This window comes from Cebus imitator, unplaced genomic scaffold (genome assembly GCF_001604975.1).
Source record: "Cebus imitator isolate Cc_AM_T3 unplaced genomic scaffold, Cebus_imitator-1.0 Scaffold1138, whole genome shotgun sequence".
NCBI classification, from domain to species: Eukaryota; Metazoa; Chordata; class Mammalia; order Primates; family Cebidae; genus Cebus; species Cebus imitator.
Genome location: NW_016108453.1, coordinates 24,370 through 35,200, shown reverse-complemented (window position 1 = coordinate 35,200; position 10,831 = coordinate 24,370). Strand labels below are relative to the sequence as shown.

The 10,831-nt window shown below is 48.5% G+C and overlaps 1 long non-coding RNA gene across 1 annotated transcript in view; it reads right to left on the bottom strand.

Annotated features, from left to right (window-relative positions):
• LOC108298852 overlaps positions 1-10,831 on the bottom strand; it is a 22,417-nt gene that overhangs the window by 939 nt on the left and 10,647 nt on the right. The window contains exon 2 of the long non-coding RNA XR_001822723.1: positions 9,993-9,996. This is a non-coding gene — a long non-coding RNA (uncharacterized LOC108298852). The remainder of the gene's footprint in view (positions 1-9,992; positions 9,997-10,831) is intronic.

Here is a 10,831-nt window from a genome sequence, read left to right as displayed (position 1 = left end):
CAATTGAGATAATCATGTGGTTTTTGTGTTTGGTTCTGTTTATTTGCTGAATTATGTTTATAGACTTGCATATGTTGAGCCAGCCTTGCATCCCTGGGTTGAATTTTTTTTTTTTCCAGGCAGAATCCCCCTCCCCCTCCCAGGCTCAAGCGATTCTCCTGCTCAGTCTCATGAGTAACTGAGATTACAGACACCCACAACTAGGTCCTGCTAATTTCTGTATTTTTAGTAGAGACGGGGTTTCACCATGTTGGCCAGGCTGGTCTCAAACTCCTGACGCCAGGTGATCCACCCACCTAGGCCTCCCAAAGCTCTGGGATTACCATAACATGTGCCACCGCCCTCATCCCATAACTCCAGTTTTTTTTACCCGCTTTGATTGCGGAACTTGGCATGACACCCAGATTCTCATAGTGCAAATAGTCCTCCCCAATTATAACTGCAAGGTTGTTTTCACAAAAGAAAAACAAAACAAGACAAACACAAATTGAAATGGCTGGTCATTTCTCTGGACAAAAAGATAAGTATGGCCAGGTGCAGTGGCTCATGCCTGTAATTCCATACGTTGAGAGGCTGAGGTGTTCAGATCACTTGAAGCCAGGAGTTCGAGACCAGCCTGACCAACATGGTGAATCCCCCTCTCTACTAAAATACAAAATGAGCCAGGTGGTGTGGCATGTGCCTGTAGTCCCATCTACTCAGGAGGCTGAGGCAGGAGAATTGCTTAACCCAGGAGGCAGAGGTTGCAGTGAGCAGAGATCATGCCACTGCACTCAAGCTTGGGCAACAAGATCAGAACTCCATCTCAAAAAACAAAAAAAAGTAATGTGACTGCTATTTTCTCATTATGATCACAAAGTTCATGTGGAAAAGCTAAGCAATATGAAAAATAGAGTTAAAGTTTTTAAAAATTACCCCACATTGGATCAGCAAACATTTTTTTTTCTCTTGAGACAGACTAGGTCTTGCTATTGCCCAAGCTGGTGTGCAGTGGCACAATCACAGATGATGGCAGGCTCGACCTCGTGGGCTCACTCTGTGCTCCTGCCTCCCGTGGAGCTGGGACTACAGGTGCACATCCCTACTTACAGTTATTATTTTTAAATTGTTTTTGTAGAGGAGGAGTCTCACTATGTTGCCCAGGCTACTCTCGAACCCTTGGCCTCAAGTGATCCTCCCACCTCTTCCTTCCAAAGTGCTGGAATTACAGGCATGACATTATTTGGAGACCGGGTCATTACAGAGGTCATCAAGTTAAAATGGGGCATGAAGGTGGGGCCCTGATCCCATATAACTGGTGTCCTTACTAAAAGGGATGTTTGTTGCCAGGAAAAGAAAAAGAAAGAATAAAATATTGTTTTCTTGAGACACGGTCTTGTTCTGTCACCCAGGCTGGAGTGTAGTGGTGTGATCATAGCTCACTGCAGCCTCAATCTCCTGGGTTCACTTGCTCCTCCCACCTCAGCCTCCTGAGTAGCTGGGAGTACAGCTGTGTTACACCATGCCCAGCTAATTTTCTGTATTTTATGTAGAGACACTATCTCACTATGTTCCCCAGGCTGGTCTTGAACTTCTGGGCTTGAGCCATCCTGCCTAGGCCTCCCAAAGTGCTGGGATTATAGGTGTGAGCCACTGTGCCTGCCCAAAGGGAAATTTTCACACAGAGACAGGCATGCTTAGAAGGTCGATGGCCACTATAAGTCAGGATGCCTGAGCCAGGAGAGATGCTGGGACAGATTCTTCCCCAGAGCCTCCAGAGGGAGCCCAGCCTGCGGACAACTGAATTTACACTTCTGGCCTCACAACAGGGACACAGACAACTTTTTATTGATTGATTCATTGATTGATAATTGAGACAGGGTCTCACTCTGTCACCCAGGCTGGAGTGCAGTGGTGTGATCTCAGCTCACTGCAGCCTCATCCTCCCTAGCTCAAGTAGTCCTCCCACCTCAGCCTCCTGAGTAGCTTGGGAACACAATCACATGCAACCATGCCTGGCTATTTTTTTTTTTTTTTCTGAAATGGATTCTGTCTCCGTCCCCCAGTCTGGAGTGCAATGGTGCGATCTCAGCTCACTGTAACTCCCACCTTCTGGGTTCAAGCAGTTCTCCTGCCTCAGCCTACTGAGTTGTTAGGATTACAGGTGTGCACCACCACACCCAACTAATTTTTGTATTTTTAATAAAGACGATATTTCACCATGTTGGCCATGCTGGTCTCAAACTCCTGAGCTCGTGATCTGCTACCTCAGCCTCCCAAAGTGCTAGGATTACAGGGATGGCCGTGGAGTTTTTGGTCGGGTATGAGCCACTACTCCCAGCCTTGTATTTGTTTAGTAGAGATGGGGTTTCATCCTGTTGACCTGGCTGGCCTCGAACTCCTGACCTGAATGATCCTCTCATGCTCCCAAAGTACAGGGATTACAGACATGAGGCTACAGCATCTGGCCTGAGGCAACAAATTTGTCTTGTTCTGAGCCACTCAGTTTGTGGCACTTTGTTACAGCATCCCCTGCAAAGTTATTTCCAAGGAATGATCCATTACATTGTTTAAAGGACACAGAAGCTCATGCCCTTGGTCATTCATGAATGTGTAATTAGGTTTTGGCCAGGAGCAGAGCCTCATGACTGTAATCCCAACACTTTGGAAGGCTGAGATGGAAGGATCACTTGAAGCCTAGAGTTTGAGGCCAGCCTGGCCAACAAAGTGAGACCCCATCTCCACACACACACAAAGATTATTTGGGCATGGTAGCATGCACCTGTAATCCCAGCTACTCAGGAGGCTGAGGTGGGAGGATTTCTTGAGCCTGGAAGTAAGAGGCTGCAGTGAGCTATGATTGTACCACTGTACTGCAGCCTGGACAACACAGGAAGTCCCTCTCTATCTCTAAAAAGAAAAAAGGACACGGGTTTGATTTTGTGTTTTTGTTGTTGTTACGGTTGTTTTTTGAGACATTGTCTCATGCCCTTCCCAGGTGCCCACCACCAAACCTGGCTCATTTTTATATTTTTAGTAGAGAATGGGTTTCACCATGTTGGCCAGGCTGGTCTCAAACTCCTGACCTCAGGAGAACCACCCGCCTCGTCCTCCCAAAGTGCTGGGATTACAGCTGTGGGTCACTGCGTCTGGTCGACTTCATGTTTTGTCTGGGTTTGGACTGGCAGATGTATGGTTAATAATCCAGGTCTAAATATTTCCAGGCTACCGGTGGGTCAGGCATGCACTGACAGTAATGTTGTGGATGGCAATATTGACCTCAAATATGGAAGAAAACAAGACCTGGTCTTCTTTTTTCACCCAGACCGTGTCAACGAGCTGACCTAGAAGATAACAGGACAGGTATGTGAATCCCCGTGTACACCTTGGGAAAGGGGATGCCAACTGCTGGGATCCTAGCACCTCCTGCCACCACCCAGCTTACCCAGCCAGTGACTCTCCCATGTTCGTTACAGCTTTTGAGAGTTTCACTAGTCAAAGGAGGATGAGTCAAGGAAAGCACAGAGCTGGCGCACAATTTTGTTAAACATGACAAGGAATATGCTTTGGTTCAAGAAAACCCATGGTGAGGCATGGTGGCTCATGCCTGTAATCCCAACACTTTAGGAGGCAGAGGTGGGAGGGTCGCCGGAGGTCAGGAGTTCAAGGCCATCATGGCATACATAGTGAAACCTCATCTCTACAAAAAATACAAAAATTAGCCAGGTGTGGTGACACATGCCTTTAGTCCCAGCTACTCAAGAGGCTGATGCCAGAGAATCCCAGGAGGTGGAGGTTGCAGTGAGCCGAGACCACACCATTGCACTCCAGCCTGGGTGACAGAGTGAGACTCTGTGTGAAAACTAAAAAAAAAAAATAAATAAATAAAAATAAAAATAAAATGAGAAAACCCGATCCTTCTGCCAGGCATGGGGGTGCATGCTTGTAATCCCAGCACTTTGGGAGGCAGAGGTGGGCAGATCACTTGAGGTCCGAGTTCAAGAACTGCCTGGCTAACATGGCGAAACCTTGTCTCTACTAAAAATACCAAAATGAAGTGGGATTGGTTGCATGTGCCTGTAATCCCAGCTACTTGGGAGACAGAGGCAGGACAATTGCTTGAAACTGGAAGGTGGATGTTGTAGTGAGTTTAGATCGCACGACTGCACTTCAGCCTTGGGGACAGAGCCAGACTCTATCTCAAAAAAAGAAAAAAGAAGAGAGCTCGACCCCCACTAGTCTCTATAAGCAGGCTCAGAGGGATGGCTGTGGAGTTTTTGGTCAGCCAAGGCCTTGAACACAACGGAATGTCTTCTAATACAGGTGAAAACTATAAGCAAAAAAACAGGTTGGTTTGGTGGCTGTCGTCTGTAATCCCAGCACTTTGGGAGGCTGAGGCTGCAGGATCACTTGAGCCTAGCTGATTCAGACCAGCCCGGGCAACAGGGTGAAAGCCCATCTCTACAAAAAATAAGTTAGTTTTGCTTGGTGGTGCATCTGTGGCCCCAGCTACTAAGAGGCTGAGGCAGGAGGACTGCTTGAGCCTGAGAGGTGGAGGCTGCGGTGAGCCAGAATTGCACCTGGATGCAGTGAGCCTGGATGACAGAGTGAGACCCTGTCTTAAAAAAAAAAAAAATCCCATTGTAAGTATAAAACAGGCTGAATACAGTGGCTCACAGCTTAATATCCAGACTTTGTGAGGCTAAAGCAGGAGGACTGCTTGAAGCTAGGAGTGTGAGATCAGCATGTGTAATGTAGGGGGACCTAGTCGCTACAAAGAGACACACACAAAAATTAACCAGGCATGGTGTCACATTCTTGTAGTCAACTACTCGGGAGGCTGAAGGGAGAGGATTGTTTGAATCCAGGGAAGGTGGAGGCTGCAGTGAGCCATGTCACCTCTGCACTCCAGTCTGGGTGCAGTACTACAGTCAGAATTCAGCACAGCCTGCACCTCCACAGAGTGAGACCCTGTCCAAAAAGAAAAAAAAAAAGGCTGGGGGCTCATGCGTGCAATCCCAGCACTTTGGGAGGCTGAGGTGGGCAGATCACGAGGTCAGGAGATTGAGACCATCCTTGCCAACATGGTGAAACTCCATCTCCACTAAAAACACAAAAAAATTAGGTGGGCGTGGTGGTGCACTTCTGTAGTCCTAGTTAATCAGGAGGCTGAGGCAGGAGAATTGCTTGAACTCAGGAGGAAGAGATTGCAGTGAGCTGAGATCATGTCACTGCAGTATAGCCTGGGATTACAGGTGCATGCCTCCAGCCCTGGCTAATTTTTGTATTTTAGCAGACATGGCATTTCGCCATGTTAGCCAGGCTTGTCTCCAACTCCTGACCTCAGGTGATCCACCCACCTCGGCCTCCCAAAGTGCTTTAGTTGCAGGTGTGAGCCACTGTGCTCAGCCTGATTTTTTTTCAAGTATTTAAAAATATAAAACCACTAAACATTCTTGTGCAGCTCATGGGCTGTCTAAAAACAGATGGTGGGATCTCTGTGTCTCCCGTGTAGATACTATATGCTATGATTTTCAGAGCCCTGGCTAGATGAGACAGAGGGTCTCTCTGTTGGCCAGGCTGGTGGAGTGGTGTGATCTCAGCTCACTGCAACCTCCGCCTCCCAGGTTCAAACAATTCTCGTGCCTCAGCCTCCCTAGTAGCTGGGACCACAGGCACTACCACAGCCAGCTAATTTTTTGTATTTTTCGTACAGATGGGGTTTCACTACATTGGCCAGGTACTCTCAAGCTCCTGGCTTCAAGTGATCCACCTATCTCATCTTCCCAAAGTGCTGGGATCACAGGCATGAGCCCTGGCTAGGTACATTTAAGGTATATGGCATATGGAGGCTGAGGTGCGAGGATCACTTGAGTCCAGGAGAGCAAGGCTATCCTGGGTAACATACCACCCAGAGAGATCCTATCTGCACAAAAATTATGTTTAATTAACTGGGCATGTTGTTAGTGCACACCTGTAGTACTAACTTCTTCAGAGGCTGAGGCAGGAGGATCGCTTGAGCTGATAATTCAAGCTGTGATCACGCCTCTGAATTCCAGCTCTGAGACACAGCAAGACCCTCTTTCTAAAAATTGTAAAAACTGTTCTGTTTTCTTGAGATAGAGTCTTGGTAAATCACAGAGGCTGGAGTGCAGTGGTGCAATCTGAGTTCACTGCAACCTCCGCCTCCTGGGTTCAAACACTTCTCCAGCCTCAGCCTCCTCAGGAGCTGGGATTGCAGACGTATGCCACTGGGTCTGGCTCATTTTTGTATTTTTAGTAGACACCAGGTTTCACCATGTTGGCCAGGCTGGTCTCCAACTCCTGACCTCAAATAATCTATCCATCTCCGCCTCTCAAACTGCTGAGATTACAGGTGTAAGCCACTGTGCCTGGCCTTGTGAAAAATGTCAGTGGCACTTTGATTATAATTGAATACTTGAAAAAAACCCAATGCACATGCGTATGATAGTTTTTGCCAGGACTAGGAACCAGGACCTTTTCTAATGCCTTAACCTTGTATTCCAGGACCTTGCAAAAAATAGGCGCTTAGCAAGTGAAATAGAAGCCACTCAGACAGTGCTTGATGTGCCGTGCATACACGTCATCATTAGGAAGAAAGAGATGGAGAGAGGAAGAACATAGAAAATTCAGGACAATTGATTAGTTTGACACCATCATTGCTAAAAATCAGAGACCAGACTATGCACGTTGGCTCATGCCTGTAATTTCAGCCCTTTAGGAGGCTGAGGCAGGTAGATCACTTGAGTTGAGGAGTTTGAGACCAGCCTGGCCAACATAGCAAAACCTCTTTTCTACTGAAAATACAAAAGTTAGCCAGGAATGGTATGGCAGGTGCCTGTAATCCCAGCTACTAAGGAGGCTGAGGCAGGAGAATCGCTTGAACGAGGACGTGTAAGTTGCAGTTAGACGAGGTTACACCACAGCATTCCAGCCTGAGGGAAAGAGCAACACTCCACCTCAAAAAAAAAAAAAAAAAAATTCAGAGAAGACCAAGATATCCGCAGATAACACACCGTGTCACTTTCCCTGTACTCTTTTCCGGCCTCTTGGTAGACAGCTCCTAACATCACCATGAGATTCTGGTGAAGGAGGGGTGGATACTGCGGTTGCTACAGCTTAATTAACCATTTTTCCCCAGAGAGAGATGATCATCATCTGTCAGATTCCTTTGAATGTTTTTCCAACCCCTGCTGTGGGCGGTTTACCCTCAGGGCACTTCCCCATGCAGCCACCAGGCGGCGCCATTGCTGCATAAATGAAACAAACTGACCCAAGAGTAGAAAATAGCGTTCTATTTTCTTTGAGCTGGGTGGGGTGGGTCAAACCCGTAATCCCAGTACCTAGGGAGGCAGAGGTGGGTAGATCACTTGAGGCCAGGAGTTCGAGACCAGCCTGGCAACATGGTGAAACCCTGTCTGTACTAAAAATACAAAAAGTAGCCAGGCATAGTGACGCACGCCTGTAATCCCAGCTACTCAGGAGGCTGAGACAGGAGAATTGGTTGGGAAGCAGAGGTTTCAGTGAGCCAGAATCGTGGCACTGCACTCCAGCCTGGGTAACAGAGCGAGACTCCATCTCAAAAAAAAAAAAAAAAAGTATTCCTAAGGACTGAGAGGAGAAGCTGAGGCATGCAGACTGCAGTTGGGGTGGGGCTTGGGGAGAGAATGGGGTCAAGTAACCTGTGAAGGACTCTCAGAAAGTCACAGCAACTTGAAAATCATGTATTCTACCTTCCACTTCCACATTTTCCAGATATAGAAATGAAAGCTGAGAAGGGGAAGATAACTATCCCAAAAGCACCACGTTGGTGGGGAGCAGGGTTGCCAGAGAAAACACAGGAAATCCAGTGAAGTGTGAGTTTCGGACTCTCAGTGTATGTCCCAAATAATGCACGAGACTTAGACTAAAACCTTCTTCACTCTTTGTCTGCAAATGTAACTGGGCATCTGTGTGATGATTTGCTAAGTCTGACAACCCTCATGAGGGTAAAATGAAGATTAGGAAAATAATTAAATGTAATAAGCAAACATGCAAAATGAGGACAACTCTGTTCCCATTTTGAGACAAGGGAATTGGACTTCAGGGAGGGGACTTGCCCCAAGATGGCACTCACAAGCAATAGAGATAGGATTTCAACCCGGTCCTGATTCCAGAGGTCTCAACTTCACTGTTGTGGCCAGGAACACACCCCAGTCCTACTCGTGTGTGTGCATGTTCTGCCTTGAATGTAACCCTCTCCCCATCATGTAAGTGTGCCATTTCCCTCCCTGATATTGAAGGACCCCATCTTCAGCAGGCACCTCCTGACCCAGCAGACCCCATGAGCCCAGATCCGTGGGACCTGGTGGCTGTCCTTATCACATTCTCTGACTCCCCGTATTAGGACCCAAGTCTGACCCCCTTAAGGATTTGTAGCTGTGTTACAGGAAAGGGGACCCGATCCAGACCCGAAGGGAGGGTTCTTGGATTTCATGGAAGAAACAACTCAGGGTGAGTCCGTAAAGTGAAAGCTACATTTATTTGTGTTTGTTTGGTTGGTTGTTTTTTGTTTCCTGTTTTGAGATGCAGTCTCACCCTGTTGCCCAGGCTAGATAGAGGGCAGTGGTGTGATCTCGGCTCACTACAACCTACGCCTCACAGGTTCAAGTGATTTTCCTGCTTCAGCCTCCTGAGTAGCTGGGATCACAGGTGCTCACCACCACACCTGGCTAATTTGTATATTTTTAGTAGAGACGGATTTCACCATGTTGGCCAGGCTGTCCTCGAATTCTTGACCTCAGGTGATCTGCCTGCCTCAGCCTCCCAAAGTGCTGTGATTACAGGTGTGAGCCAGAGAGCAAGTTTATTCTTTCCTAAATAAGCAAGTTTTTTAGGAAAGTAAAGATAGAATAGAGAGCAAGTTTATTCTTTGCTAAAAAGCCAGTTTTTAAAGAAAGTAAAAATGGAATGGCTACTCCATAGAGCAGCCCAGAGGGCGCTGTTGCCTGTCTGGGCCATTTCTTCATAACATGTTGAACGGAGCGGTAAATTATTCACGACTCTCCTTTTTTAGATCATATTTAGCAACTTTCTGATGTTGCCATGGCATTTGTAAGCTATCATGGCACAGGTGGCAACGTAGCAGTGATGACAACCAGAGGTCACTCTCCTGGGCATCTTGGTTTTGGACTGGCTTCTTTACTGCAGGCTGTTTTGTCGGTAAGGTCTCTGTGACCTGTATCCTGTGCTGACCTCTTATTTCATCCTGTGACTTAGAATGCCTTCACCAACTGGGAATGCAGCCCAGTAGGTTTTAGCCTGATTTTACCCAGCTCCTATTGAAGACGGAGTTGCTGTGGTTCACATGCCCCTGGCATCTGGGTTCCTTGGGATCTCCTGACGTTCTTTCCCCTCTGTCCCCAGCCCCGGGGCCCCTCCGCCCTCACTGCCATCGCTGTCTTACTGAGCCTCCTCTCTCTGAATTTCTTCATGAGCAAGAAGAGGAATCATCATCAGGTTCAGCTTTTGGGAAAGGGAAGGACCAGGCAGGAAGTAGGGAGGAAGACACAGGCCCTGGTGTGGCTGATAGGGAGGGAAGAACTGAGTGGGAGATGGCAGGTCTGGCTTTGTTCTTGTCTCTGTGAGTTGTCCATTGTGCAGGCCTGCCCGGCTCCTTCCCCATAGCAGTAGATGGTGGCTGCACCCTTCCATGTTCATGCCCAAGCCCTGGGTCAGATCAATGCCTTTTTGTTCTGCACCCCATCAGTCAGCAGATTTGCTTGGTGTCACCTTGTAAATGCATCCAGTAGGCAGGCCCTGGCTCACTCCCTACTTCTCTCCCTGCCTTTCTCCACTTCCAGCCACAGGAGACCTGTGTGAGCCGAATCCACTGCACCCTCCTCTGCTCAGACCCACAGCGGCCCCATTTTCCTCAGCCTGAGCCAAAGGCCCCACAGTGGCCCAGGAGGCCTGCCCTCAGCCGCCTCATTACCTCCAGCCTCACCTTCCACCCAACTCCCTGCCTTCCCCACCTACCCCGTTTCCCATCCTCACACCTGCCTCTCCAGGCTTCTGCTTTAGCTGTTCCCTCTGCCTGGACCACCCTCACTCCAGAAGACCCTTGTCCCCTCCATCACCCCCTGCAGTTAGGGCCGCCTCTCTCACCACCGTCCCGCAAGGACACTGCCTGCACATCCCTCTCCCAGAAGATCCCTTCCTTGGCCTGTCCTGGGTTCCTTTTTGCTTTTCCCCAGCACTTGCCACTTCCTAAAGGGCCCTGCAGGAAGCGCCTGGCAGGGGCCCATGTCCTGGCCCTCTTTAGACTGGAAGCTCCACAGCAGCACAGGCCATTCCCTGTGCATACTCAGTATCTAGTTAGTGCTCGGCATGCAGAAGGTCCTGCATAAGTGTTTGAGAACTGTGGAAGAAACCAGGGAGGGGAGAAGGGAAGGAGAGAGGAAGGGAAGAAGGAAGGGAGGGGAGAAAGGAGGGAGGCGAGGAGTGAAAAAGAGGGAGGGAAGGAAAGATAGGAAATGGGAGGACAGATGGAGGGAAGGAAAGAGTTGAGGGAGGAAGAGAAGGAATGAGGGAGGGAAGGAAGAAAGAAAGGATAGGACAGAAGAAGAAAGGAAAGAAATGTGGAAGCGAGGGAGGGAGGGAAGGGGGATGGAGAGGAGGAACTTATTTCCTCTCTAGGCCCAGCTGTCCCAATGTCCATTGTTACTTGGACCGTTTCTCCAGCCTACTGCATGGCCTCCTCTGGGCACGGTGGCTCACGCCTGTAATCCCAGCACTTTGGGAGGTCGAGGCAGGTGGCTCACCTGAGATCAGGAGTTCAAAACCAGCCTGG